General features: G+C 54.2%; 39 non-coding genes across 39 annotated transcripts; all 39 read left to right on the plus strand.

Moving 5' to 3' along the window:
• Positions 1–195: 195 nt before the first annotated feature.
• Positions 196–267, plus strand: Trnae-cuc. Its single transcript has one exon. It is a non-coding gene; the product is annotated as a tRNA-Glu (tRNA).
• A 374-nt stretch (positions 268–641) lies between these two features.
• On the plus strand, positions 642–713 carry Trnah-gug. The gene has a single exon. It is a non-coding gene; the product is annotated as a tRNA-His (tRNA).
• A 747-nt stretch (positions 714–1,460) lies between these two features.
• Positions 1,461–1,542, plus strand: Trnal-uag. The gene has a single exon. It is a non-coding gene; the product is annotated as a tRNA-Leu (tRNA).
• A 445-nt stretch (positions 1,543–1,987) lies between these two features.
• On the plus strand, positions 1,988–2,059 carry Trnae-cuc. The gene has a single exon. It is a non-coding gene; the product is annotated as a tRNA-Glu (tRNA).
• Positions 2,060–2,433: 374 nt separating this feature from the next.
• On the plus strand, positions 2,434–2,505 carry Trnah-gug. The gene has a single exon. It is a non-coding gene; the product is annotated as a tRNA-His (tRNA).
• Positions 2,506–3,252: 747 nt separating this feature from the next.
• Positions 3,253–3,334, plus strand: Trnal-uag. Its single transcript has one exon. It is a non-coding gene; the product is annotated as a tRNA-Leu (tRNA).
• A 445-nt stretch (positions 3,335–3,779) lies between these two features.
• On the plus strand, positions 3,780–3,851 carry Trnae-cuc. Its single transcript has one exon. It is a non-coding gene; the product is annotated as a tRNA-Glu (tRNA).
• A 374-nt stretch (positions 3,852–4,225) lies between these two features.
• Trnah-gug lies at positions 4,226–4,297 on the plus strand. Its single transcript has one exon. It is a non-coding gene; the product is annotated as a tRNA-His (tRNA).
• Positions 4,298–5,044: 747 nt separating this feature from the next.
• Positions 5,045–5,126, plus strand: Trnal-uag. The gene has a single exon. It is a non-coding gene; the product is annotated as a tRNA-Leu (tRNA).
• A 445-nt stretch (positions 5,127–5,571) lies between these two features.
• Trnae-cuc lies at positions 5,572–5,643 on the plus strand. The gene has a single exon. It is a non-coding gene; the product is annotated as a tRNA-Glu (tRNA).
• Positions 5,644–6,017: 374 nt separating this feature from the next.
• Trnah-gug lies at positions 6,018–6,089 on the plus strand. The gene has a single exon. It is a non-coding gene; the product is annotated as a tRNA-His (tRNA).
• A 747-nt stretch (positions 6,090–6,836) lies between these two features.
• Trnal-uag lies at positions 6,837–6,918 on the plus strand. Its single transcript has one exon. It is a non-coding gene; the product is annotated as a tRNA-Leu (tRNA).
• Positions 6,919–7,363: 445 nt separating this feature from the next.
• Positions 7,364–7,435, plus strand: Trnae-cuc. The gene has a single exon. It is a non-coding gene; the product is annotated as a tRNA-Glu (tRNA).
• A 374-nt stretch (positions 7,436–7,809) lies between these two features.
• Positions 7,810–7,881, plus strand: Trnah-gug. Its single transcript has one exon. It is a non-coding gene; the product is annotated as a tRNA-His (tRNA).
• Positions 7,882–8,628: 747 nt separating this feature from the next.
• On the plus strand, positions 8,629–8,710 carry Trnal-uag. The gene has a single exon. It is a non-coding gene; the product is annotated as a tRNA-Leu (tRNA).
• A 445-nt stretch (positions 8,711–9,155) lies between these two features.
• Trnae-cuc lies at positions 9,156–9,227 on the plus strand. Its single transcript has one exon. It is a non-coding gene; the product is annotated as a tRNA-Glu (tRNA).
• Positions 9,228–9,601: 374 nt separating this feature from the next.
• Trnah-gug lies at positions 9,602–9,673 on the plus strand. The gene has a single exon. It is a non-coding gene; the product is annotated as a tRNA-His (tRNA).
• A 747-nt stretch (positions 9,674–10,420) lies between these two features.
• Trnal-uag lies at positions 10,421–10,502 on the plus strand. The gene has a single exon. It is a non-coding gene; the product is annotated as a tRNA-Leu (tRNA).
• A 445-nt stretch (positions 10,503–10,947) lies between these two features.
• Positions 10,948–11,019, plus strand: Trnae-cuc. The gene has a single exon. It is a non-coding gene; the product is annotated as a tRNA-Glu (tRNA).
• A 374-nt stretch (positions 11,020–11,393) lies between these two features.
• Positions 11,394–11,465, plus strand: Trnah-gug. Its single transcript has one exon. It is a non-coding gene; the product is annotated as a tRNA-His (tRNA).
• A 747-nt stretch (positions 11,466–12,212) lies between these two features.
• On the plus strand, positions 12,213–12,294 carry Trnal-uag. The gene has a single exon. It is a non-coding gene; the product is annotated as a tRNA-Leu (tRNA).
• Positions 12,295–12,739: 445 nt separating this feature from the next.
• On the plus strand, positions 12,740–12,811 carry Trnae-cuc. The gene has a single exon. It is a non-coding gene; the product is annotated as a tRNA-Glu (tRNA).
• Positions 12,812–13,185: 374 nt separating this feature from the next.
• On the plus strand, positions 13,186–13,257 carry Trnah-gug. Its single transcript has one exon. It is a non-coding gene; the product is annotated as a tRNA-His (tRNA).
• A 747-nt stretch (positions 13,258–14,004) lies between these two features.
• Trnal-uag lies at positions 14,005–14,086 on the plus strand. Its single transcript has one exon. It is a non-coding gene; the product is annotated as a tRNA-Leu (tRNA).
• Positions 14,087–14,531: 445 nt separating this feature from the next.
• Trnae-cuc lies at positions 14,532–14,603 on the plus strand. The gene has a single exon. It is a non-coding gene; the product is annotated as a tRNA-Glu (tRNA).
• Positions 14,604–14,977: 374 nt separating this feature from the next.
• On the plus strand, positions 14,978–15,049 carry Trnah-gug. Its single transcript has one exon. It is a non-coding gene; the product is annotated as a tRNA-His (tRNA).
• A 747-nt stretch (positions 15,050–15,796) lies between these two features.
• Positions 15,797–15,878, plus strand: Trnal-uag. The gene has a single exon. It is a non-coding gene; the product is annotated as a tRNA-Leu (tRNA).
• Positions 15,879–16,323: 445 nt separating this feature from the next.
• Positions 16,324–16,395, plus strand: Trnae-cuc. The gene has a single exon. It is a non-coding gene; the product is annotated as a tRNA-Glu (tRNA).
• A 374-nt stretch (positions 16,396–16,769) lies between these two features.
• Positions 16,770–16,841, plus strand: Trnah-gug. The gene has a single exon. It is a non-coding gene; the product is annotated as a tRNA-His (tRNA).
• A 747-nt stretch (positions 16,842–17,588) lies between these two features.
• Positions 17,589–17,670, plus strand: Trnal-uag. Its single transcript has one exon. It is a non-coding gene; the product is annotated as a tRNA-Leu (tRNA).
• Positions 17,671–18,115: 445 nt separating this feature from the next.
• On the plus strand, positions 18,116–18,187 carry Trnae-cuc. The gene has a single exon. It is a non-coding gene; the product is annotated as a tRNA-Glu (tRNA).
• A 374-nt stretch (positions 18,188–18,561) lies between these two features.
• Trnah-gug lies at positions 18,562–18,633 on the plus strand. The gene has a single exon. It is a non-coding gene; the product is annotated as a tRNA-His (tRNA).
• Positions 18,634–19,380: 747 nt separating this feature from the next.
• Positions 19,381–19,462, plus strand: Trnal-uag. The gene has a single exon. It is a non-coding gene; the product is annotated as a tRNA-Leu (tRNA).
• Positions 19,463–19,907: 445 nt separating this feature from the next.
• Positions 19,908–19,979, plus strand: Trnae-cuc. Its single transcript has one exon. It is a non-coding gene; the product is annotated as a tRNA-Glu (tRNA).
• Positions 19,980–20,353: 374 nt separating this feature from the next.
• Trnah-gug lies at positions 20,354–20,425 on the plus strand. Its single transcript has one exon. It is a non-coding gene; the product is annotated as a tRNA-His (tRNA).
• A 747-nt stretch (positions 20,426–21,172) lies between these two features.
• Trnal-uag lies at positions 21,173–21,254 on the plus strand. The gene has a single exon. It is a non-coding gene; the product is annotated as a tRNA-Leu (tRNA).
• Positions 21,255–21,699: 445 nt separating this feature from the next.
• Trnae-cuc lies at positions 21,700–21,771 on the plus strand. The gene has a single exon. It is a non-coding gene; the product is annotated as a tRNA-Glu (tRNA).
• A 374-nt stretch (positions 21,772–22,145) lies between these two features.
• On the plus strand, positions 22,146–22,217 carry Trnah-gug. The gene has a single exon. It is a non-coding gene; the product is annotated as a tRNA-His (tRNA).
• A 747-nt stretch (positions 22,218–22,964) lies between these two features.
• On the plus strand, positions 22,965–23,046 carry Trnal-uag. The gene has a single exon. It is a non-coding gene; the product is annotated as a tRNA-Leu (tRNA).
• The last annotated feature ends 75 nt before the right edge of the window (positions 23,047–23,121 follow it).

Below are 23,121 nucleotides of genomic sequence, written 5' to 3' on the forward strand. Positions count from 1 at the left end.
ATTGCCGTAGAACAGTGCGTGGTGCAACGACAGGATTTGTAGGCACCTTTTGCTCTCATCATTGCTGGCGTCCGTCTCCCCGAAATGCGTCCGGGGCACGCCGTTCTATAACGCGAGAGAGCGGATTTTTTACAGTTGTCGTCAGTTAACCGTGGGTGGCTGCTGCGTTCGCTGGAAAGAGCACTGCCGTCGTTATCCGGTGTGGTCTAGTGGCTAGGATACCTGGCTCTCACCCAGGAGGCCCGGGTTCGATTCCCGGTACCGGAATCGCGCGTTTTTGTTGCTCCTCTTATGCGACTTGTCTCGACTTTGCTCGACTGACGCTACGCTGACGCGTGCAGAAAGCTACGTTAAGTATGATTCACGGCAACACCTGACGGCGAGAGAGATGAAGCGTCTATCCACTTGTTATCCAGCCACATACCTGTAGTCAAGAGGCTTGGGGGACTGCAAGACATTGCCACGGAGGTGAATGCAGCTAACCACTGTAGTTAGTGTCCTGACAGCGCAGGCACGTTCATTTGCTCGTATACATGTGATGGAGACCGTGTCTCACACTGCTGTGGCGTACACCTTGGCCTAGGCTCTGCTGTGTATCGCCACTTGCATTACAGGCAGCTGCTTTCGCGGGCGCGTCCGTGGCCGTGATCGTCTAGTGGTTAGGACATTGCGTTGTGGCCGCAATAACCCAGGTTCGAATCCTGGTCACGGCAATTTTGAAAGTTTTGCCTTGCTGCCGTTGCAATGACGAGTACTCGAAATGACAGTACTCTCTTGATTTTTTCACTCGTGTTCCGCAGGCCGCAGTTTGCCCTACCACTTCATCCCCAACACGTAATGTCGCCTCCTAGAGCGCAGACGTCCGCTGCTCTCTGTAGTCGAAAAGGGCAGTTGTTTGAAGTGCGATGGATGAGCAGCCAGTCCCAGCAGAACCGGAAGCTGTGGCGTGCACTGTTTGTACAAATGCTAGGAACACTGGCGCACCAAGCAGCGCATGTAGCGTGGCCGAGCGCTTTAAGGCGCTGGTTTAAGGCACCAGACTCTCTGTAGGCGCGGTTTCGAATCCCGTAGCTGCCGGGGGCTTTGCTGTGATCGCGTTAAGCTGCCGCTTTTTCTTCAAGTGTAACCTCCTTGAGCTCACATATGTTTGATACATGGAGCATTCTAGCTCCGCCTGACAGTTACAGCTACGATACTTTAGTGGTTACGGAAAGCCCAGGTTCGAAACCTGGTCACGGCACGAAAACGTCTCTTGACGCTGTCTCCTTAACTGCGACAGCTACAGACAAGTGGCGTCGCTACCATACGGCGGGCACGGCTTTTTCTTGCTGTGGATGGCCTAAAGAGACGCTTCCAGTGGGAGAGCAGTGGAAATACATGGCACGGCGATTGCCAAGATACTTCCATTTCGAAGTGATCTTTGTAGTACAAACGAAACGTTTTGCGGCTGCTGCTCCAACGGTAACGTGGCCGAGCGGTCTAAGGCGCTGGTTTTAGGCACCAGTCTCTTCGGAGGCGTGGGTTCGAATCCCACCGTTGCCACTTTTTACGTCTCATTTTTGTGCCGTTGCGGTGTGTTCTCGTGGGGTAGGACGCAGCTCTTGTGACGCGCGTGTTGTGTAGGTAGCGTGGCCGAGCGGTCTAAGGCGCTGGTTTCAGGCACCATTCTCTTCGGAGGCGTGGGTTCCAATCCCACTCCTGCCAAACGTGTAATGTTTCCTGTGTCGAAGGCAGGTGCACTCATTGCCCGCAAAGGAAACAGCACAACAAGGCGTGAGCGTCTGCTTGGTGAATTGCCGTAGAACAGTGCGTGGTGCAACGACAGGATTTGTAGGCACCTTTTGCTCTCATCATTGCTGGCGTCCGTCTCCCCGAAATGCGTCCGGGGCACGCCGTTCTATAACGCGAGAGAGCGGATTTTTTACAGTTGTCGTCAGTTAACCGTGGGTGGCTGCTGCGTTCGCTGGAAAGAGCACTGCCGTCGTTATCCGGTGTGGTCTAGTGGCTAGGATACCTGGCTCTCACCCAGGAGGCCCGGGTTCGATTCCCGGTACCGGAATCGCGCGTTTTTGTTGCTCCTCTTATGCGACTTGTCTCGACTTTGCTCGACTGACGCTACGCTGACGCGTGCAGAAAGCTACGTTAAGTATGATTCACGGCAACACCTGACGGCGAGAGAGATGAAGCGTCTATCCACTTGTTATCCAGCCACATACCTGTAGTCAAGAGGCTTGGGGGACTGCAAGACATTGCCACGGAGGTGAATGCAGCTAACCACTGTAGTTAGTGTCCTGACAGCGCAGGCACGTTCATTTGCTCGTATACATGTGATGGAGACCGTGTCTCACACTGCTGTGGCGTACACCTTGGCCTAGGCTCTGCTGTGTATCGCCACTTGCATTACAGGCAGCTGCTTTCGCGGGCGCGTCCGTGGCCGTGATCGTCTAGTGGTTAGGACATTGCGTTGTGGCCGCAATAACCCAGGTTCGAATCCTGGTCACGGCAATTTTGAAAGTTTTGCCTTGCTGCCGTTGCAATGACGAGTACTCGAAATGACAGTACTCTCTTGATTTTTTCACTCGTGTTCCGCAGGCCGCAGTTTGCCCTACCACTTCATCCCCAACACGTAATGTCGCCTCCTAGAGCGCAGACGTCCGCTGCTCTCTGTAGTCGAAAAGGGCAGTTGTTTGAAGTGCGATGGATGAGCAGCCAGTCCCAGCAGAACCGGAAGCTGTGGCGTGCACTGTTTGTACAAATGCTAGGAACACTGGCGCACCAAGCAGCGCATGTAGCGTGGCCGAGCGCTTTAAGGCGCTGGTTTAAGGCACCAGACTCTCTGTAGGCGCGGTTTCGAATCCCGTAGCTGCCGGGGGCTTTGCTGTGATCGCGTTAAGCTGCCGCTTTTTCTTCAAGTGTAACCTCCTTGAGCTCACATATGTTTGATACATGGAGCATTCTAGCTCCGCCTGACAGTTACAGCTACGATACTTTAGTGGTTACGGAAAGCCCAGGTTCGAAACCTGGTCACGGCACGAAAACGTCTCTTGACGCTGTCTCCTTAACTGCGACAGCTACAGACAAGTGGCGTCGCTACCATACGGCGGGCACGGCTTTTTCTTGCTGTGGATGGCCTAAAGAGACGCTTCCAGTGGGAGAGCAGTGGAAATACATGGCACGGCGATTGCCAAGATACTTCCATTTCGAAGTGATCTTTGTAGTACAAACGAAACGTTTTGCGGCTGCTGCTCCAACGGTAACGTGGCCGAGCGGTCTAAGGCGCTGGTTTTAGGCACCAGTCTCTTCGGAGGCGTGGGTTCGAATCCCACCGTTGCCACTTTTTACGTCTCATTTTTGTGCCGTTGCGGTGTGTTCTCGTGGGGTAGGACGCAGCTCTTGTGACGCGCGTGTTGTGTAGGTAGCGTGGCCGAGCGGTCTAAGGCGCTGGTTTCAGGCACCATTCTCTTCGGAGGCGTGGGTTCCAATCCCACTCCTGCCAAACGTGTAATGTTTCCTGTGTCGAAGGCAGGTGCACTCATTGCCCGCAAAGGAAACAGCACAACAAGGCGTGAGCGTCTGCTTGGTGAATTGCCGTAGAACAGTGCGTGGTGCAACGACAGGATTTGTAGGCACCTTTTGCTCTCATCATTGCTGGCGTCCGTCTCCCCGAAATGCGTCCGGGGCACGCCGTTCTATAACGCGAGAGAGCGGATTTTTTACAGTTGTCGTCAGTTAACCGTGGGTGGCTGCTGCGTTCGCTGGAAAGAGCACTGCCGTCGTTATCCGGTGTGGTCTAGTGGCTAGGATACCTGGCTCTCACCCAGGAGGCCCGGGTTCGATTCCCGGTACCGGAATCGCGCGTTTTTGTTGCTCCTCTTATGCGACTTGTCTCGACTTTGCTCGACTGACGCTACGCTGACGCGTGCAGAAAGCTACGTTAAGTATGATTCACGGCAACACCTGACGGCGAGAGAGATGAAGCGTCTATCCACTTGTTATCCAGCCACATACCTGTAGTCAAGAGGCTTGGGGGACTGCAAGACATTGCCACGGAGGTGAATGCAGCTAACCACTGTAGTTAGTGTCCTGACAGCGCAGGCACGTTCATTTGCTCGTATACATGTGATGGAGACCGTGTCTCACACTGCTGTGGCGTACACCTTGGCCTAGGCTCTGCTGTGTATCGCCACTTGCATTACAGGCAGCTGCTTTCGCGGGCGCGTCCGTGGCCGTGATCGTCTAGTGGTTAGGACATTGCGTTGTGGCCGCAATAACCCAGGTTCGAATCCTGGTCACGGCAATTTTGAAAGTTTTGCCTTGCTGCCGTTGCAATGACGAGTACTCGAAATGACAGTACTCTCTTGATTTTTTCACTCGTGTTCCGCAGGCCGCAGTTTGCCCTACCACTTCATCCCCAACACGTAATGTCGCCTCCTAGAGCGCAGACGTCCGCTGCTCTCTGTAGTCGAAAAGGGCAGTTGTTTGAAGTGCGATGGATGAGCAGCCAGTCCCAGCAGAACCGGAAGCTGTGGCGTGCACTGTTTGTACAAATGCTAGGAACACTGGCGCACCAAGCAGCGCATGTAGCGTGGCCGAGCGCTTTAAGGCGCTGGTTTAAGGCACCAGACTCTCTGTAGGCGCGGTTTCGAATCCCGTAGCTGCCGGGGGCTTTGCTGTGAACGCGTTAAGCTGCCGCTTTTTCTTCAAGTGTAACCTCCTTGAGCTCACATATGTTTGATACATGGAGCATTCTAGCTCCGCCTGACAGTTACAGCTACGATACTTTAGTGGTTACGGAAAGCCCAGGTTCGAAACCTGGTCACGGCACGAAAACGTCTCTTGACGCTGTCTCCTTAACTGCGACAGCTACAGACAAGTGGCGTCGCTACCATACGGCGGGCACGGCTTTTTCTTGCTGTGGATGGCCTAAAGAGACGCTTCCAGTGGGAGAGCAGTGGAAATACATGGCACGGCGATTGCCAAGATACTTCCATTTCGAAGTGATCTTTGTAGTACAAACGAAACGTTTTGCGGCTGCTGCTCCAACGGTAACGTGGCCGAGCGGTCTAAGGCGCTGGTTTTAGGCACCAGTCTCTTCGGAGGCGTGGGTTCGAATCCCACCGTTGCCACTTTTTACGTCTCATTTTTGTGCCGTTGCGGTGTGTTCTCGTGGGGTAGGACGCAGCTCTAATGACGCGCGTGTTGTGTAGGTAGCGTGGCCGAGCGGTCTAAGGCGCTGGTTTCAGGCACCATTCTCTTCGGAGGCGTGGGTTCCAATCCCACTCCTGCCAAACGTGTAATGTTTCCTGTGTCGAAGGCAGGTGCACTCATTGCCCGCAAAGGAAACAGCACAACAAGGCGTGAGCGTCTGCTTGGTGAATTGCCGTAGAACAGTGCGTGGTGCAACGACAGGATTTGTAGGCACCTTTTGCTCTCATCATTGCTGGCGTCCGTCTCCCCGAAATGCGTCCGGGGCACGCCGTTCTATAACGCGAGAGAGCGGATTTTTTACAGTTGTCGTCAGTTAACCGTGGGTGGCTGCTGCGTTCGCTGGAAAGAGCACTGCCGTCGTTATCCGGTGTGGTCTAGTGGCTAGGATACCTGGCTCTCACCCAGGAGGCCCGGGTTCGATTCCCGGTACCGGAATCGCGCGTTTTTGTTGCTCCTCTTATGCGACTTGTCTCGACTTTGCTCGACTGACGCTACGCTGACGCGTGCAGAAAGCTACGTTAAGTATGATTCACGGCAACACCTGACGGCGAGAGAGATGAAGCGTCTATCCACTTGTTATCCAGCCACATACCTGTAGTCAAGAGGCTTGGGGGACTGCAAGACATTGCCACGGAGGTGAATGCAGCTAACCACTGTAGTTAGTGTCCTGACAGCGCAGGCACGTTCATTTGCTCGTATACATGTGATGGAGACCGTGTCTCACACTGCTGTGGCGTACACCTTGGCCTAGGCTCTGCTGTGTATCGCCACTTGCATTACAGGCAGCTGCTTTCGCGGGCGCGTCCGTGGCCGTGATCGTCTAGTGGTTAGGACATTGCGTTGTGGCCGCAATAACCCAGGTTCGAATCCTGGTCACGGCAATTTTGAAAGTTTTGCCTTGCTGCCGTTGCAATGACGAGTACTCGAAATGACAGTACTCTCTTGATTTTTTCACTCGTGTTCCGCAGGCCGCAGTTTGCCCTACCACTTCATCCCCAACACGTAATGTCGCCTCCTAGAGCGCAGACGTCCGCTGCTCTCTGTAGTCGAAAAGGGCAGTTGTTTGAAGTGCGATGGATGAGCAGCCAGTCCCAGCAGAACCGGAAGCTGTGGCGTGCACTGTTTGTACAAATGCTAGGAACACTGGCGCACCAAGCAGCGCATGTAGCGTGGCCGAGCGCTTTAAGGCGCTGGTTTAAGGCACCAGACTCTCTGTAGGCGCGGTTTCGAATCCCGTAGCTGCCGGGGGCTTTGCTGTGATCGCGTTAAGCTGCCGCTTTTTCTTCAAGTGTAACCTCCTTGAGCTCACATATGTTTGATACATGGAGCATTCTAGCTCCGCCTGACAGTTACAGCTACGATACTTTAGTGGTTACGGAAAGCCCAGGTTCGAAACCTGGTCACGGCACGAAAACGTCTCTTGACGCTGTCTCCTTAACTGCGACAGCTACAGACAAGTGGCGTCGCTACCATACGGCGGGCACGGCTTTTTCTTGCTGTGGATGGCCTAAAGAGACGCTTCCAGTGGGAGAGCAGTGGAAATACATGGCACGGCGATTGCCAAGATACTTCCATTTCGAAGTGATCTTTGTAGTACAAACGAAACGTTTTGCGGCTGCTGCTCCAACGGTAACGTGGCCGAGCGGTCTAAGGCGCTGGTTTTAGGCACCAGTCTCTTCGGAGGCGTGGGTTCGAATCCCACCGTTGCCACTTTTTACGTCTCATTTTTGTGCCGTTGCGGTGTGTTCTCGTGGGGTAGGACGCAGCTCTTGTGACGCGCGTGTTGTGTAGGTAGCGTGGCCGAGCGGTCTAAGGCGCTGGTTTCAGGCACCATTCTCTTCGGAGGCGTGGGTTCCAATCCCACTCCTGCCAAACGTGTAATGTTTCCTGTGTCGAAGGCAGGTGCACTCATTGCCCGCAAAGGAAACAGCACAACAAGGCGTGAGCGTCTGCTTGGTGAATTGCCGTAGAACAGTGCGTGGTGCAACGACAGGATTTGTAGGCACCTTTTGCTCTCATCATTGCTGGCGTCCGTCTCCCCGAAATGCGTCCGGGGCACGCCGTTCTATAACGCGAGAGAGCGGATTTTTTACAGTTGTCGTCAGTTAACCGTGGGTGGCTGCTGCGTTCGCTGGAAAGAGCACTGCCGTCGTTATCCGGTGTGGTCTAGTGGCTAGGATACCTGGCTCTCACCCAGGAGGCCCGGGTTCGATTCCCGGTACCGGAATCGCGCGTTTTTGTTGCTCCTCTTATGCGACTTGTCTCGACTTTGCTCGACTGACGCTACGCTGACGCGTGCAGAAAGCTACGTTAAGTATGATTCACGGCAACACCTGACGGCGAGAGAGATGAAGCGTCTATCCACTTGTTATCCAGCCACATACCTGTAGTCAAGAGGCTTGGGGGACTGCAAGACATTGCCACGGAGGTGAATGCAGCTAACCACTGTAGTTAGTGTCCTGACAGCGCAGGCACGTTCATTTGCTCGTATACATGTGATGGAGACCGTGTCTCACACTGCTGTGGCGTACACCTTGGCCTAGGCTCTGCTGTGTATCGCCACTTGCATTACAGGCAGCTGCTTTCGCGGGCGCGTCCGTGGCCGTGATCGTCTAGTGGTTAGGACATTGCGTTGTGGCCGCAATAACCCAGGTTCGAATCCTGGTCACGGCAATTTTGAAAGTTTTGCCTTGCTGCCGTTGCAATGACGAGTACTCGAAATGACAGTACTCTCTTGATTTTTTCACTCGTGTTCCGCAGGCCGCAGTTTGCCCTACCACTTCATCCCCAACACGTAATGTCGCCTCCTAGAGCGCAGACGTCCGCTGCTCTCTGTAGTCGAAAAGGGCAGTTGTTTGAAGTGCGATGGATGAGCAGCCAGTCCCAGCAGAACCGGAAGCTGTGGCGTGCACTGTTTGTACAAATGCTAGGAACACTGGCGCACCAAGCAGCGCATGTAGCGTGGCCGAGCGCTTTAAGGCGCTGGTTTAAGGCACCAGACTCTCTGTAGGCGCGGTTTCGAATCCCGTAGCTGCCGGGGGCTTTGCTGTGATCGCGTTAAGCTGCCGCTTTTTCTTCAAGTGTAACCTCCTTGAGCTCACATATGTTTGATACATGGAGCATTCTAGCTCCGCCTGACAGTTACAGCTACGATACTTTAGTGGTTACGGAAAGCCCAGGTTCGAAACCTGGTCACGGCACGAAAACGTCTCTTGACGCTGTCTCCTTAACTGCGACAGCTACAGACAAGTGGCGTCGCTACCATACGGCGGGCACGGCTTTTTCTTGCTGTGGATGGCCTAAAGAGACGCTTCCAGTGGGAGAGCAGTGGAAATACATGGCACGGCGATTGCCAAGATACTTCCATTTCGAAGTGATCTTTGTAGTACAAACGAAACGTTTTGCGGCTGCTGCTCCAACGGTAACGTGGCCGAGCGGTCTAAGGCGCTGGTTTTAGGCACCAGTCTCTTCGGAGGCGTGGGTTCGAATCCCACCGTTGCCACTTTTTACGTCTCATTTTTGTGCCGTTGCGGTGTGTTCTCGTGGGGTAGGACGCAGCTCTTGTGACGCGCGTGTTGTGTAGGTAGCGTGGCCGAGCGGTCTAAGGCGCTGGTTTCAGGCACCATTCTCTTCGGAGGCGTGGGTTCCAATCCCACTCCTGCCAAACGTGTAATGTTTCCTGTGTCGAAGGCAGGTGCACTCATTGCCCGCAAAGGAAACAGCACAACAAGGCGTGAGCGTCTGCTTGGTGAATTGCCGTAGAACAGTGCGTGGTGCAACGACAGGATTTGTAGGCACCTTTTGCTCTCATCATTGCTGGCGTCCGTCTCCCCGAAATGCGTCCGGGGCACGCCGTTCTATAACGCGAGAGAGCGGATTTTTTACAGTTGTCGTCAGTTAACCGTGGGTGGCTGCTGCGTTCGCTGGAAAGAGCACTGCCGTCGTTATCCGGTGTGGTCTAGTGGCTAGGATACCTGGCTCTCACCCAGGAGGCCCGGGTTCGATTCCCGGTACCGGAATCGCGCGTTTTTGTTGCTCCTCTTATGCGACTTGTCTCGACTTTGCTCGACTGACGCTACGCTGACGCGTGCAGAAAGCTACGTTAAGTATGATTCACGGCAACACCTGACGGCGAGAGAGATGAAGCGTCTATCCACTTGTTATCCAGCCACATACCTGTAGTCAAGAGGCTTGGGGGACTGCAAGACATTGCCACGGAGGTGAATGCAGCTAACCACTGTAGTTAGTGTCCTGACAGCGCAGGCACGTTCATTTGCTCGTATACATGTGATGGAGACCGTGTCTCACACTGCTGTGGCGTACACCTTGGCCTAGGCTCTGCTGTGTATCGCCACTTGCATTACAGGCAGCTGCTTTCGCGGGCGCGTCCGTGGCCGTGATCGTCTAGTGGTTAGGACATTGCGTTGTGGCCGCAATAACCCAGGTTCGAATCCTGGTCACGGCAATTTTGAAAGTTTTGCCTTGCTGCCGTTGCAATGACGAGTACTCGAAATGACAGTACTCTCTTGATTTTTTCACTCGTGTTCCGCAGGCCGCAGTTTGCCCTACCACTTCATCCCCAACACGTAATGTCGCCTCCTAGAGCGCAGACGTCCGCTGCTCTCTGTAGTCGAAAAGGGCAGTTGTTTGAAGTGCGATGGATGAGCAGCCAGTCCCAGCAGAACCGGAAGCTGTGGCGTGCACTGTTTGTACAAATGCTAGGAACACTGGCGCACCAAGCAGCGCATGTAGCGTGGCCGAGCGCTTTAAGGCGCTGGTTTAAGGCACCAGACTCTCTGTAGGCGCGGTTTCGAATCCCGTAGCTGCCGGGGGCTTTGCTGTGATCGCGTTAAGCTGCCGCTTTTTCTTCAAGTGTAACCTCCTTGAGCTCACATATGTTTGATACATGGAGCATTCTAGCTCCGCCTGACAGTTACAGCTACGATACTTTAGTGGTTACGGAAAGCCCAGGTTCGAAACCTGGTCACGGCACGAAAACGTCTCTTGACGCTGTCTCCTTAACTGCGACAGCTACAGACAAGTGGCGTCGCTACCATACGGCGGGCACGGCTTTTTCTTGCTGTGGATGGCCTAAAGAGACGCTTCCAGTGGGAGAGCAGTGGAAATACATGGCACGGCGATTGCCAAGATACTTCCATTTCGAAGTGATCTTTGTAGTACAAACGAAACGTTTTGCGGCTGCTGCTCCAACGGTAACGTGGCCGAGCGGTCTAAGGCGCTGGTTTTAGGCACCAGTCTCTTCGGAGGCGTGGGTTCGAATCCCACCGTTGCCACTTTTTACGTCTCATTTTTGTGCCGTTGCGGTGTGTTCTCGTGGGGTAGGACGCAGCTCTTGTGACGCGCGTGTTGTGTAGGTAGCGTGGCCGAGCGGTCTAAGGCGCTGGTTTCAGGCACCATTCTCTTCGGAGGCGTGGGTTCCAATCCCACTCCTGCCAAACGTGTAATGTTTCCTGTGTCGAAGGCAGGTGCACTCATTGCCCGCAAAGGAAACAGCACAACAAGGCGTGAGCGTCTGCTTGGTGAATTGCCGTAGAACAGTGCGTGGTGCAACGACAGGATTTGTAGGCACCTTTTGCTCTCATCATTGCTGGCGTCCGTCTCCCCGAAATGCGTCCGGGGCACGCCGTTCTATAACGCGAGAGAGCGGATTTTTTACAGTTGTCGTCAGTTAACCGTGGGTGGCTGCTGCGTTCGCTGGAAAGAGCACTGCCGTCGTTATCCGGTGTGGTCTAGTGGCTAGGATACCTGGCTCTCACCCAGGAGGCCCGGGTTCGATTCCCGGTACCGGAATCGCGCGTTTTTGTTGCTCCTCTTATGCGACTTGTCTCGACTTTGCTCGACTGACGCTACGCTGACGCGTGCAGAAAGCTACGTTAAGTATGATTCACGGCAACACCTGACGGCGAGAGAGATGAAGCGTCTATCCACTTGTTATCCAGCCACATACCTGTAGTCAAGAGGCTTGGGGGACTGCAAGACATTGCCACGGAGGTGAATGCAGCTAACCACTGTAGTTAGTGTCCTGACAGCGCAGGCACGTTCATTTGCTCGTATACATGTGATGGAGACCGTGTCTCACACTGCTGTGGCGTACACCTTGGCCTAGGCTCTGCTGTGTATCGCCACTTGCATTACAGGCAGCTGCTTTCGCGGGCGCGTCCGTGGCCGTGATCGTCTAGTGGTTAGGACATTGCGTTGTGGCCGCAATAACCCAGGTTCGAATCCTGGTCACGGCAATTTTGAAAGTTTTGCCTTGCTGCCGTTGCAATGACGAGTACTCGAAATGACAGTACTCTCTTGATTTTTTCACTCGTGTTCCGCAGGCCGCAGTTTGCCCTACCACTTCATCCCCAACACGTAATGTCGCCTCCTAGAGCGCAGACGTCCGCTGCTCTCTGTAGTCGAAAAGGGCAGTTGTTTGAAGTGCGATGGATGAGCAGCCAGTCCCAGCAGAACCGGAAGCTGTGGCGTGCACTGTTTGTACAAATGCTAGGAACACTGGCGCACCAAGCAGCGCATGTAGCGTGGCCGAGCGCTTTAAGGCGCTGGTTTAAGGCACCAGACTCTCTGTAGGCGCGGTTTCGAATCCCGTAGCTGCCGGGGGCTTTGCTGTGATCGCGTTAAGCTGCCGCTTTTTCTTCAAGTGTAACCTCCTTGAGCTCACATATGTTTGATACATGGAGCATTCTAGCTCCGCCTGACAGTTACAGCTACGATACTTTAGTGGTTACGGAAAGCCCAGGTTCGAAACCTGGTCACGGCACGAAAACGTCTCTTGACGCTGTCTCCTTAACTGCGACAGCTACAGACAAGTGGCGTCGCTACCATACGGCGGGCACGGCTTTTTCTTGCTGTGGATGGCCTAAAGAGACGCTTCCAGTGGGAGAGCAGTGGAAATACATGGCACGGCAATTGCCAAGATACTTCCATTTCGAAGTGATCTTTGTAGTACAAACGAAACGTTTTGCGGCTGCTGCTCCAACGGTAACGTGGCCGAGCGGTCTAAGGCGCTGGTTTTAGGCACCAGTCTCTTCGGAGGCGTGGGTTCGAATCCCACCGTTGCCACTTTTTACGTCTCATTTTTGTGCCGTTGCGGTGTGTTCTCGTGGGGTAGGACGCAGCTCTTGTGACGCGCGTGTTGTGTAGGTAGCGTGGCCGAGCGGTCTAAGGCGCTGGTTTCAGGCACCATTCTCTTCGGAGGCGTGGGTTCCAATCCCACTCCTGCCAAACGTGTAATGTTTCCTGTGTCGAAGGCAGGTGCACTCATTGCCCGCAAAGGAAACAGCACAACAAGGCGTGAGCGTCTGCTTGGTGAATTGCCGTAGAACAGTGCGTGGTGCAACGACAGGATTTGTAGGCACCTTTTGCTCTCATCATTGCTGGCGTCCGTCTCCCCGAAATGCGTCCGGGGCACGCCGTTCTATAACGCGAGAGAGCGGATTTTTTACAGTTGTCGTCAGTTAACCGTGGGTGGCTGCTGCGTTCGCTGGAAAGAGCACTGCCGTCGTTATCCGGTGTGGTCTAGTGGCTAGGATACCTGGCTCTCACCCAGGAGGCCCGGGTTCGATTCCCGGTACCGGAATCGCGCGTTTTTGTTGCTCCTCTTATGCGACTTGTCTCGACTTTGCTCGACTGACGCTACGCTGACGCGTGCAGAAAGCTACGTTAAGTATGATTCACGGCAACACCTGACGGCGAGAGAGATGAAGCGTCTATCCACTTGTTATCCAGCCACATACCTGTAGTCAAGAGGCTTGGGGGACTGCAAGACATTGCCACGGAGGTGAATGCAGCTAACCACTGTAGTTAGTGTCCTGACAGCGCAGGCACGTTCATTTGCTCGTATACATGTGATGGAGACCGTGTCTCACACTGCTGTGGCGTACACCTTGGCCTAGGCTCTGCTGTGTATCGCCACTTGCATTACAGGCAGCTGCTTTCGCGGGCGCGTCCGTGGCCGTGATCGTCTAGTGGTTAGGACATTGCGTTGTGGCCGCAATAACCCAGGTTCGAATCCTGGTCACGGCAATTTTGAAAGTTTTGCCTTGCTGCCGTTGCAATGACGAGTACTCGAAATGACAGTACTCTCTTGATTTTTTCACTCGTGTTCCGCAGGCCGCAGTTTGCCCTACCACTTCATCCCCAACACGTAATGTCGCCTCCTAGAGCGCAGACGTCCGCTGCTCTCTGTAGTCGAAAAGGGCAGTTGTTTGAAGTGCGATGGATGAGCAGCCAGTCCCAGCAGAACCGGAAGCTGTGGCGTGCACTGTTTGTACAAATGCTAGGAACACTGGCGCACCAAGCAGCGCATGTAGCGTGGCCGAGCGCTTTAAGGCGCTGGTTTAAGGCACCAGACTCTCTGTAGGCGCGGTTTCGAATCCCGTAGCTGCCGGGGGCTTTGCTGTGATCGCGTTAAGCTGCCGCTTTTTCTTCAAGTGTAACCTCCTTGAGCTCACATATGTTTGATACATGGAGCATTCTAGCTCCGCCTGACAGTTACAGCTACGATACTTTAGTGGTTACGGAAAGCCCAGGTTCGAAACCTGGTCACGGCACGAAAACGTCTCTTGACGCTGTCTCCTTAACTGCGACAGCTACAGACAAGTGGCGTCGCTACCATACGGCGGGCACGGCTTTTTCTTGCTGTGGATGGCCTAAAGAGACGCTTCCAGTGGGAGAGCAGTGGAAATACATGGCACGGCGATTGCCAAGATACTTCCATTTCGAAGTGATCTTTGTAGTACAAACGAAACGTTTTGCGGCTGCTGCTCCAACGGTAACGTGGCCGAGCGGTCTAAGGCGCTGGTTTTAGGCACCAGTCTCTTCGGAGGCGTGGGTTCGAATCCCACCGTTGCCACTTTTTACGTCTCATTTTTGTGCCGTTGCGGTGTGTTCTCGTGGGGTAGGACGCAGCTCTTGTGACGCGCGTGTTGTGTAGGTAGCGTGGCCGAGCGGTCTAAGGCGCTGGTTTCAGGCACCATTCTCTTCGGAGGCGTGGGTTCCAATCCCACTCCTGCCAAACGTGTAATGTTTCCTGTGTCGAAGGCAGGTGCACTCATTGCCCGCAAAGGAAACAGCACAACAAGGCGTGAGCGTCTGCTTGGTGAATTGCCGTAGAACAGTGCGTGGTGCAACGACAGGATTTGTAGGCACCTTTTGCTCTCATCATTGCTGGCGTCCGTCTCCCCGAAATGCGTCCGGGGCACGCCGTTCTATAACGCGAGAGAGCGGATTTTTTACAGTTGTCGTCAGTTAACCGTGGGTGGCTGCTGCGTTCGCTGGAAAGAGCACTGCCGTCGTTATCCGGTGTGGTCTAGTGGCTAGGATACCTGCCTCTCACCCAGGAGGCCCGGGTTCGATTCCCGGTACCGGAATCGCGCGTTTTTGTTGCTCCTCTTATGCGACTTGTCTCGACTTTGCTCGACTGACGCTACGCTGACGCGTGCAGAAAGCTACGTTAAGTATGATTCACGGCAACACCTGACGGCGAGAGAGATGAAGCGTCTATCCACTTGTTATCCAGCCACATACCTGTAGTCAAGAGGCTTGGGGGACTGCAAGACATTGCCACGGAGGTGAATGCAGCTAACCACTGTAGTTAGTGTCCTGACAGCGCAGGCACGTTCATTTGCTCGTATACATGTGATGGAGACCGTGTCTCACACTGCTGTGGCGTACACCTTGGCCTAGGCTCTGCTGTGTATCGCCACTTGCATTACAGGCAGCTGCTTTCGCGGGCGCGTCCGTGGCCGTGATCGTCTAGTGGTTAGGACATTGCGTTGTGGCCGCAATAACCCAGGTTCGAATCCTGGTCACGGCAATTTTGAAAGTTTTGCCTTGCTGCCGTTGCAATGACGAGTACTCGAAATGACAGTACTCTCTTGATTTTTTCACTCGTGTTCCGCAGGCCGCAGTTTGCCCTACCACTTCATCCCCAACACGTAATGTCGCCTCCTAGAGCGCAGACGTCCGCTGCTCTCTGTAGTCGAAAAGGGCAGTTGTTTGAAGTGCGATGGATGAGCAGCCAGTCCCAGCAGAACCGGAAGCTGTGGCGTGCACTGTTTGTACAAATGCTAGGAACACTGGCGCACCAAGCAGCGCATGTAGCGTGGCCGAGCGCTTTAAGGCGCTGGTTTAAGGCACCAGACTCTCTGTAGGCGCGGTTTCGAATCCCGTAGCTGCCGGGGGCTTTGCTGTGATCGCGTTAAGCTGCCGCTTAGTCTTCAAGTGTAACCTCCTTGAGCTCACATATGTTTGATACATGGAGCATTCTAGCTCCGCCTGACAGTTACAGCTACGATACTTTAGTGGTTACGGAAAGCCCAGGTTCGAAACCTGGTCACGGCACGAAAACGTCTCTTGACGCTGTCTCCTTAACTGCGACAGCTACAGACAAGTGGCGTCGCTACCATACGGCGGGCACGGCTTTTTCTTGCTGTGGATGGCCTAAAGAGACGCTTCCAGTGGGAGAGCAGTGGAAATACATGGCACGGCGATTGCCAAGATACTTCCATTTCGAAGTGATCTTTGTAGTACAAACGAAACGTTTTGCGGCTGCTGCTCCAACGGTAACGTGGCCGAGCGGTCTAAGGCGCTGGTTTTAGGCACCAGTCTCTTCGGAGGCGTGGGTTCGAATCCCACCGTTGCCACTTTTTACGTCTCATTTTTGTGCCGTTGCGGTGTGTTCTCGTGGGGTAGGACGCAGCTCTTGTGACGCGCGTGTTGTGTAGGTAGCGTGGCCGAGCGGTCTAAGGCGCTGGTTTCAGGCACCATTCTCTTCGGAGGCGTGGGTTCCAATCCCACAGCTGCCAAACGTGTAATGTTTCCTGTGTCGAAGGCAGGTGCACTCATTGCCCGCAAAGGAAACAGCACAACAAGGCGTGAGCGTCTGCTTGGTGAATTGCCGTAGAACAGTGCGTGGTGCAACGACAGGATTTGTAGGCACCTTTTGCTCTCATCATTGCTGGCGTCCGTCTCCCCGAAATGCGTCCGGGGCACGCCGTTCTATAACGCGAGAGAGCGGATTTTTTACAGTTGTCGTCAGTTAACCGTGGGTGGCTGCTGCGTTCGCTGGAAAGAGCACTGCCGTCGTTATCCGGTGTGGTCTAGTGGCTAGGATACCTGGCTCTCACCCAGGAGGCCCGGGTTCGATTCCCGGTACCGGAATCGCGCGTTTTTGTTGCTCCTCTTATGCGACTTGTCTCGACTTTGCTCGACTGACGCTACGCTGACGCGTGCAGAAAGCTACGTTAAGTATGATTCACGGCAACACCTGACGGCGAGAGAGATGAAGCGTCTATCCACTTGTTATCCAGCCACATACCTGTAGTCAAGAGGCTTGGGGGACTGCAAGACATTGCCACGGAGGTGAATGCAGCTAACCACTGTAGTTAGTGTCCTGACAGCGCAGGCACGTTCATTTGCTCGTATACATGTGATGGAGACCGTGTCTCACACTGCTGTGGCGTACACCTTGGCCTAGGCTCTGCTGTGTATCGCCACTTGCATTACAGGCAGCTGCTTTCGCGGGCGCGTCCGTGGCCGTGATCGTCTAGTGGTTAGGACATTGCGTTGTGGCCGCAATAACCCAGGTTCGAATCCTGGTCACGGCAATTTTGAAAGTTTTGCCTTGCTGCCGTTGCAATGACGAGTACTCGAAATGACAGTACTCTCTTGATTTTTTCACTCGTGTTCCGCAGGCCGCAGTTTGCCCTACCACTTCATCCCCAACACGTAATGTCGCCTCCTAGAGCGCAGACGTCCGCTGCTCTCTGTAGTCGAAAAGGGCAGTTGTTTGAAGTGCGATGGATGAGCAGCCAGTCCCAGCAGAACCGGAAGCTGTGGCGTGCACTGTTTGTACAAATGCTAGGAACACTGGCGCACCAAGCAGCGCATGTAGCGTGGCCGAGCGCTTTAAGGCGCTGGTTTAAGGCACCAGACTCTCTGTAGGCGCGGTTTCGAATCCCGTAGCTGCCGGGGGCTTTGCTGTGATCGCGTTAAGCTGCCGCTTAGTCTTCAAGTGTAACCTCCTTGAGCTCACATATGTTTGATACATGGAGCATTCTAGCTCCGCCTGACAGTTACAGCTACGATACTTTAGTGGTTACGGAAAGCCCAGGTTCGAAACCTGGTCACGGCACGAAAACGTCTCTTGACGCTGTCTCCTTAACTGCGACAGCTACAGACAAGTGGCGTCGCTACCATACGGCGGGCACGGCTTTTTCTTGCTGTGGATGGCCTAAAGAGACGCTTCCAGTGGGAGAGCAGTGGAAATACATGGCACGGCGATTGCCAAGATACTTCCATTTCGAAGTGATCTTTGTAGTACAAACGAAACGTTTTGCGGCTGCTGCTCCAACGGTAACGTGGCCGAGCGGTCTAAGGCGCTGGTTTTAGGCACCAGTCTCTTCGGAGGCGTGGGTTCGAATCCCACCGTTGCCACTTTTTACGTCTCATTTTTGTGCCGTTGCGGTGTGTTCTCGTGGGGTAGGACGCAGCTCTTGTGACGCGCGTGTTGTGTAGGTAGCGTGGCCGAGCGGTCTAAGGCGCTGGTTTCAGGCACCATTCTCTTCGGAGGCGTGGGTTCCAATCCCACAGCTGCCAAACGTGTAATGTTTCCTGTGTCGAAGGCAGGTGCACTCATTGCCCGCAAAGGAAACAGCACAACAAGGCGTGAGCGTCTGCTTGGTGAATTGCCGTAGAACAGTGCGTGGTGCAACGACAGGATTTGTAGGCACCTTTTGCTCTCATCATTGCTGGCGTCCGTCTCCCCGAAATGCGTCCGGGGCACGCCGTTCTATAACGCGAGAGAGCGGATTTTTTACAGTTGTCGTCAGTTAACCGTGGGTGGCTGCTGCGTTCGCTGGAAAGAGCACTGCCGTCGTTATCCGGTGTGGTCTAGTGGCTAGGATACCTGGCTCTCACCCAGGAGGCCCGGGTTCGATTCCCGGTACCGGAATCGCGCGTTTTTGTTGCTCCTCTTATGCGACTTGTCTCGACTTTGCTCGACTGACGCTACGCTGACGCGTGCAGAAAGCTACGTTAAGTATGATTCACGGCAACACCTGACGGCGAGAGAGATGAAGCGTCTATCCACTTGTTATCCAGCCACATACCTGTAGTCAAGAGGCTTGGGGGACTGCAAGACATTGCCACGGAGGTGAATGCAGCTAACCACTGTAGTTAGTGTCCTGACAGCGCAGGCACGTTCATTTGCTCGTATACATGTGATGGAGACCGTGTCTCACACTGCTGTGGCGTACACCTTGGCCTAGGCTCTGCTGTGTATCGCCACTTGCATTACAGGCAGCTGCTTTCGCGGGCGCGTCCGTGGCCGTGATCGTCTAGTGGTTAGGACATTGCGTTGTGGCCGCAATAACCCAGGTTCGAATCCTGGTCACGGCAATTTTGAAAGTTTTGCCTTGCTGCCGTTGCAATGACGAGTACTCGAAATGACAGTACTCTCTTGATTTTTTCACTCGTGTTCCGCAGGCCGCAGTTTGCCCTACCACTTCATCCCCAACACGTAATGTCGCCTCCTAGAGCGCAGACGTCCGCTGCTCTCTGTAGTCGAAAAGGGCAGTTGTTTGAAGTGCAATGGATGAGCAGCCAGTCCCAGCAGAACCGGAAGCTGTGGCGTGCACTGTTTGTACAAATGCTAGGAACACTGGCGCACCAAGCAGCGCATGTAGCGTGGCCGAGCGCTTTAAGGCGCTGGTTTAAGGCACCAGACTCTCTGTAGGCGCGGTTTCGAATCCCGTAGCTGCCGGGGGCTTTGCTGTGATCGCGTTAAGCTGCCGCTTTTTCTTCAAGTGTAACCTCCTTGAGCTCACATATGTTTGATACATGGAGCATTCTAGCTCCGCCTGACAGTTACAGCTACGATACTTTAGTGGTTACGGAAAGCCCAGGTTCGAAACCTGGTCACGGCACGAAAACGTCTCTTGACGCTGTCTCCTTAACTGCGACAGCTACAGACAAGTGGCGTCGCTACCATACGGCGGGCACGGCTTTTTCTTGCTGTGGATGGCCTAAAGAGACGCTTCCAGTGGGAGAGCAGTGGAAATACATGGCACGGCGATTGCCAAGATACTTCCATTTCGAAGTGATCTTTGTAGTACAAACGAAACGTTTTGCGGCTGCTGCTCCAACGGTAACGTGGCCGAGCGGTCTAAGGCGCTGGTTTTAGGCACCAGTCTCTTCGGAGGCGTGGGTTCGAATCCCACCGTTGCCACTTTTTACGTCTCATTTTTGTGCCGTTGCGGTGTGTTCTCGTGGGGTAGGACGCAGCTCTTGTGACGCGCGTGTTGTGTAGGTAGCGTGGCCGAGCGGTCTAAGGCGCTGGTTTCAGGCACCATTCTCTTCGGAGGCGTGGGTTCCAATCCCACTCCTGCCAAACGTGTAATGTTTCCTGTGTCGAAGGCAGGTGCACTCATTGCCCGCAAAGGAAACAGCACAACAAGGCGTGAGCGTCTGCTTGGTGAATTGCCGTAGAACAGTGCGTGGTGCAACGACAGGATTTGTAGGCACCTTTTGCTCTCATCATTGCTGGCGTCCGTCTCCCCGAAATGCGTCCGGGGCACGCCGTTCTATAACGCGAGAGAGCGGATTTTTTACAGTTGTCGTCAGTTAACCGTGGGTGGCTGCTGCGTTCGCTGGAAAGAGCACTGCCGTCGTTATCCGGTGTGGTCTAGTGGCTAGGATACCTGGCTCTCACCCAGGAGGCCCGGGTTCGATTCCCGGTACCGGAATCGCGCGTTTTTGTTGCTCCTCTTATGCGACTTGTCTCGACTTTGCTCGACTGACGCTACGCTGACGCGTGCAGAAAGCTACGTTAAGTATGATTCACGGCAACACCTGACGGCGAGAGAGATGAAGCGTCTATCCACTTGTTATCCAGCCACATACCTGTAGTCAAGAGGCTTGGGGGACTGCAAGACATTGCCACGGAGGTGAATGCAGCTAACCACTGTAGTTAGTGTCCTGACAGCGCAGGCACGTTCATTTGCTCGTATACATGTGATGGAGACCGTGTCTCACACTGCTGTGGCGTACACCTTGGCCTAGGCTCTGCTGTGTATCGCCACTTGCATTACAGGCAGCTGCTTTCGCGGGCGCGTCCGTGGCCGTGATCGTCTAGTGGTTAGGACATTGCGTTGTGGCCGCAATAACCCAGGTTCGAATCCTGGTCACGGCAATTTTGAAAGTTTTGCCTTGCTGCCGTTGCAATGACGAGTACTCGAAATGACAGTACTCTCTTGATTTTTTCACTCGTGTTCCGCAGGCCGCAGTTTGCCCTACCACTTCATCCCCAACACGTAATGTCGCCTCCTAGAGCGCAGACGTCCGCTGCTCTCTGTAGTCGAAAAGGGCAGTTGTTTGAAGTGCGATGGATGAGCAGCCAGTCCCAGCAGAACCGGAAGCTGTGGCGTGCACTGTTTGTACAAATGCTAGGAACACTGGCGCACCAAGCAGCGCATGTAGCGTGGCCGAGCGCTTTAAGGCGCTGGTTTAAGGCACCAGACTCTCTGTAGGCGCGGTTTCGAATCCCGTAGCTGCCGGGGGCTTTGCTGTGATCGCGTTAAGCTGCCGCTTAGTCTTCAAGTGTAACCTCCTTGAGCTCACATATGTTTGATACATGGAGCATTCTAGCTCCGCCTGACAGTTACAGCTACGATACTTTAGTGGTTACGGAAAGCCCAGGTTCGAAACCTGGTCACGGCACGAAAACGTCTCTTGACGCTGTCTCCTTAACTGCGACAGCTACAGACAAGTGGCGTCGCTACCATACGGCGGGCACGGCTTTTTCTTGCTGTGGATGGCCTAAAGAGACGCTTCCAGTGGGAGAGCAGTGGAAATACATGGCACGGCGATTGCCAAGATACTTCCATTTCGAAGTGATCTTTGTAGTACAAACGAAACGTTTTGCGGCTGCTGCTCCAACGGTAACGTGGCCGAGCGGTCTAAGGCGCTGGTTTTAGGCACCAGTCTCTTCGGAGGCGTGGGTTCGAATCCCACCGTTGCCACTTTTTACGTCTCATTTTTGTGCCGTTGCGGTGTGTTCTCGTGGGGTAGGACGCAGCTCTTGTGACGCGCGTGTTGTGTAGGTAGCGTGGCCGAGCGGTCTAAGGCGCTGGTTTCAGGCACCATTCTCTTCGGAGGCGTGGGTTCCAATCCCACAGCTGCCAAACGTGTAATGTTTCCTGTGTCGAAGGCAGGTGCACTCATTGCCCGCAAAGGAAACAGCACAACAAGGCGTGAGCGTCTGCTTGGTGAATTGCCGTAGAACAGTGCGTGGTGCAACGACAGGATTTGTAGGCACCTTTTGCTCTCATCATTGCTGGCGTCCGTCTCCCCGAAATGCGTCCGGGGCACGCCGTTCTATAACGCGAGAGAGCGGATTTTTTACAGTTGTCGTCAGTTAACCGTGGGTGGCTGCTGCGTTCGCTGGAAAGAGCACTGCCGTCGTTATCCGGTGTGGTCTAGTGGCTAGGATACCTGGCTCTCACCCAGGAGGCCCGGGTTCGATTCCCGGTACCGGAATCGCGCGTTTTTGTTGCTCCTCTTATGCGACTTGTCTCGACTTTGCTCGACTGACGCTACGCTGACGCGTGCAGAAAGCTACGTTAAGTATGATTCACGGCAACACCTGACGGCGAGAGAGATGAAGCGTCTATCCACTTGTTATCCAGCCACATACCTGTAGTCAAGAGGCTTGGGGGACTGCAAGACATTGCCACGGAGGTGAATGCAGCTAACCACTGTAGTTAGTGTCCTGACAGCGCAGGCACGTTCATTTGCTCGTATACATGTGATGGAGACCGTGTCTCACACTGCTGTGGCGTACACCTTGGCCTAGGCTCTGCTGTGTATCGCCACTTGCATTACAGGCAGCTGCTTTCGCGGGCGCGTCCGTGGCCGTGATCGTCTAGTGGTTAGGACATTGCGTTGTGGCCGCAATAACCCAGGTTCGAATCCTGGTCACGGCAATTTTGAAAGTTTTGCCTTGCTGCCGTTGCAATGACGAGTACTCGAAATGACAGTACTCTCTTGATTTTTTCACTCGTGTTCCGCAGGCCGCAGTTTGCCCTACCACTTCATCCCCAACACGTAATGTCGCCTCCTAGAGCGCAGACGTCCGCTGCTCTCTGTAGTCGAAAAGGGCAGTTGTTTGAAGTGCAATGGATGAGCAGCCAGTCCCAGCAGAACCGGAAGCTGTGGCGTGCACTGTTTGTACAAATGCTAGGAACACTGGCGCACCAAGCAGCGCATGTAGCGTGGCCGAGCGCTTTAAGGCGCTGGTTTAAGGCACCAGACTCTCTGTAGGCGCGGTTTCGAATCCCGTAGCTGCCGGGGGCTTTGCTGTGATCGCGTTAAGCTGCCGCTTTTTCTTCAAGTGTAACCTCCTTGAGCTCACATATGTTTGATACATGGAGCATTCTAGCTCCGCCTGACAGTTACAGCTACGATACTTTAGTGGTTACGGAAAGCCCAGGTTCGAAACCTGGTCACGGCACGAAAACGCCTCTTGACGCTGTCTCCTTAACTGCGACAGCTACAGACAAGTGGCGTCGCTACCATACGGCGGGCACGGCTTTTTCTTGCTGTGGATGGCCTAAAGAGACGCTTCCAGTGGGAGAGCAGTGGAAATACATGGCACGGCGATTGCCAAGATACTTCCATTTCGAAGTGATCTTTGTAGTACAAACGAAACGTTTTGCGGCTGCTGCTCCAACGGTAACGTGGCCGAGCGGTCTAAGGCGCTGGTTTTAGGCACCAGTCTCTTCGGAGGCGTGGGTTCGAATCCCACCGTTGCCACTTTTTACGTCTCATTTTTGTGCCGTTGCGGTGTGTTCTCGTGGGGTAGGACGCAGCTCTTGTGACGCGCGTGTT

The sequence above is a fragment of the Schistocerca piceifrons genome, unplaced genomic scaffold (assembly GCF_021461385.2).
Source record: "Schistocerca piceifrons isolate TAMUIC-IGC-003096 unplaced genomic scaffold, iqSchPice1.1 HiC_scaffold_695, whole genome shotgun sequence".
Classification (NCBI taxonomy): domain Eukaryota; kingdom Metazoa; phylum Arthropoda; class Insecta; order Orthoptera; family Acrididae; genus Schistocerca; species Schistocerca piceifrons.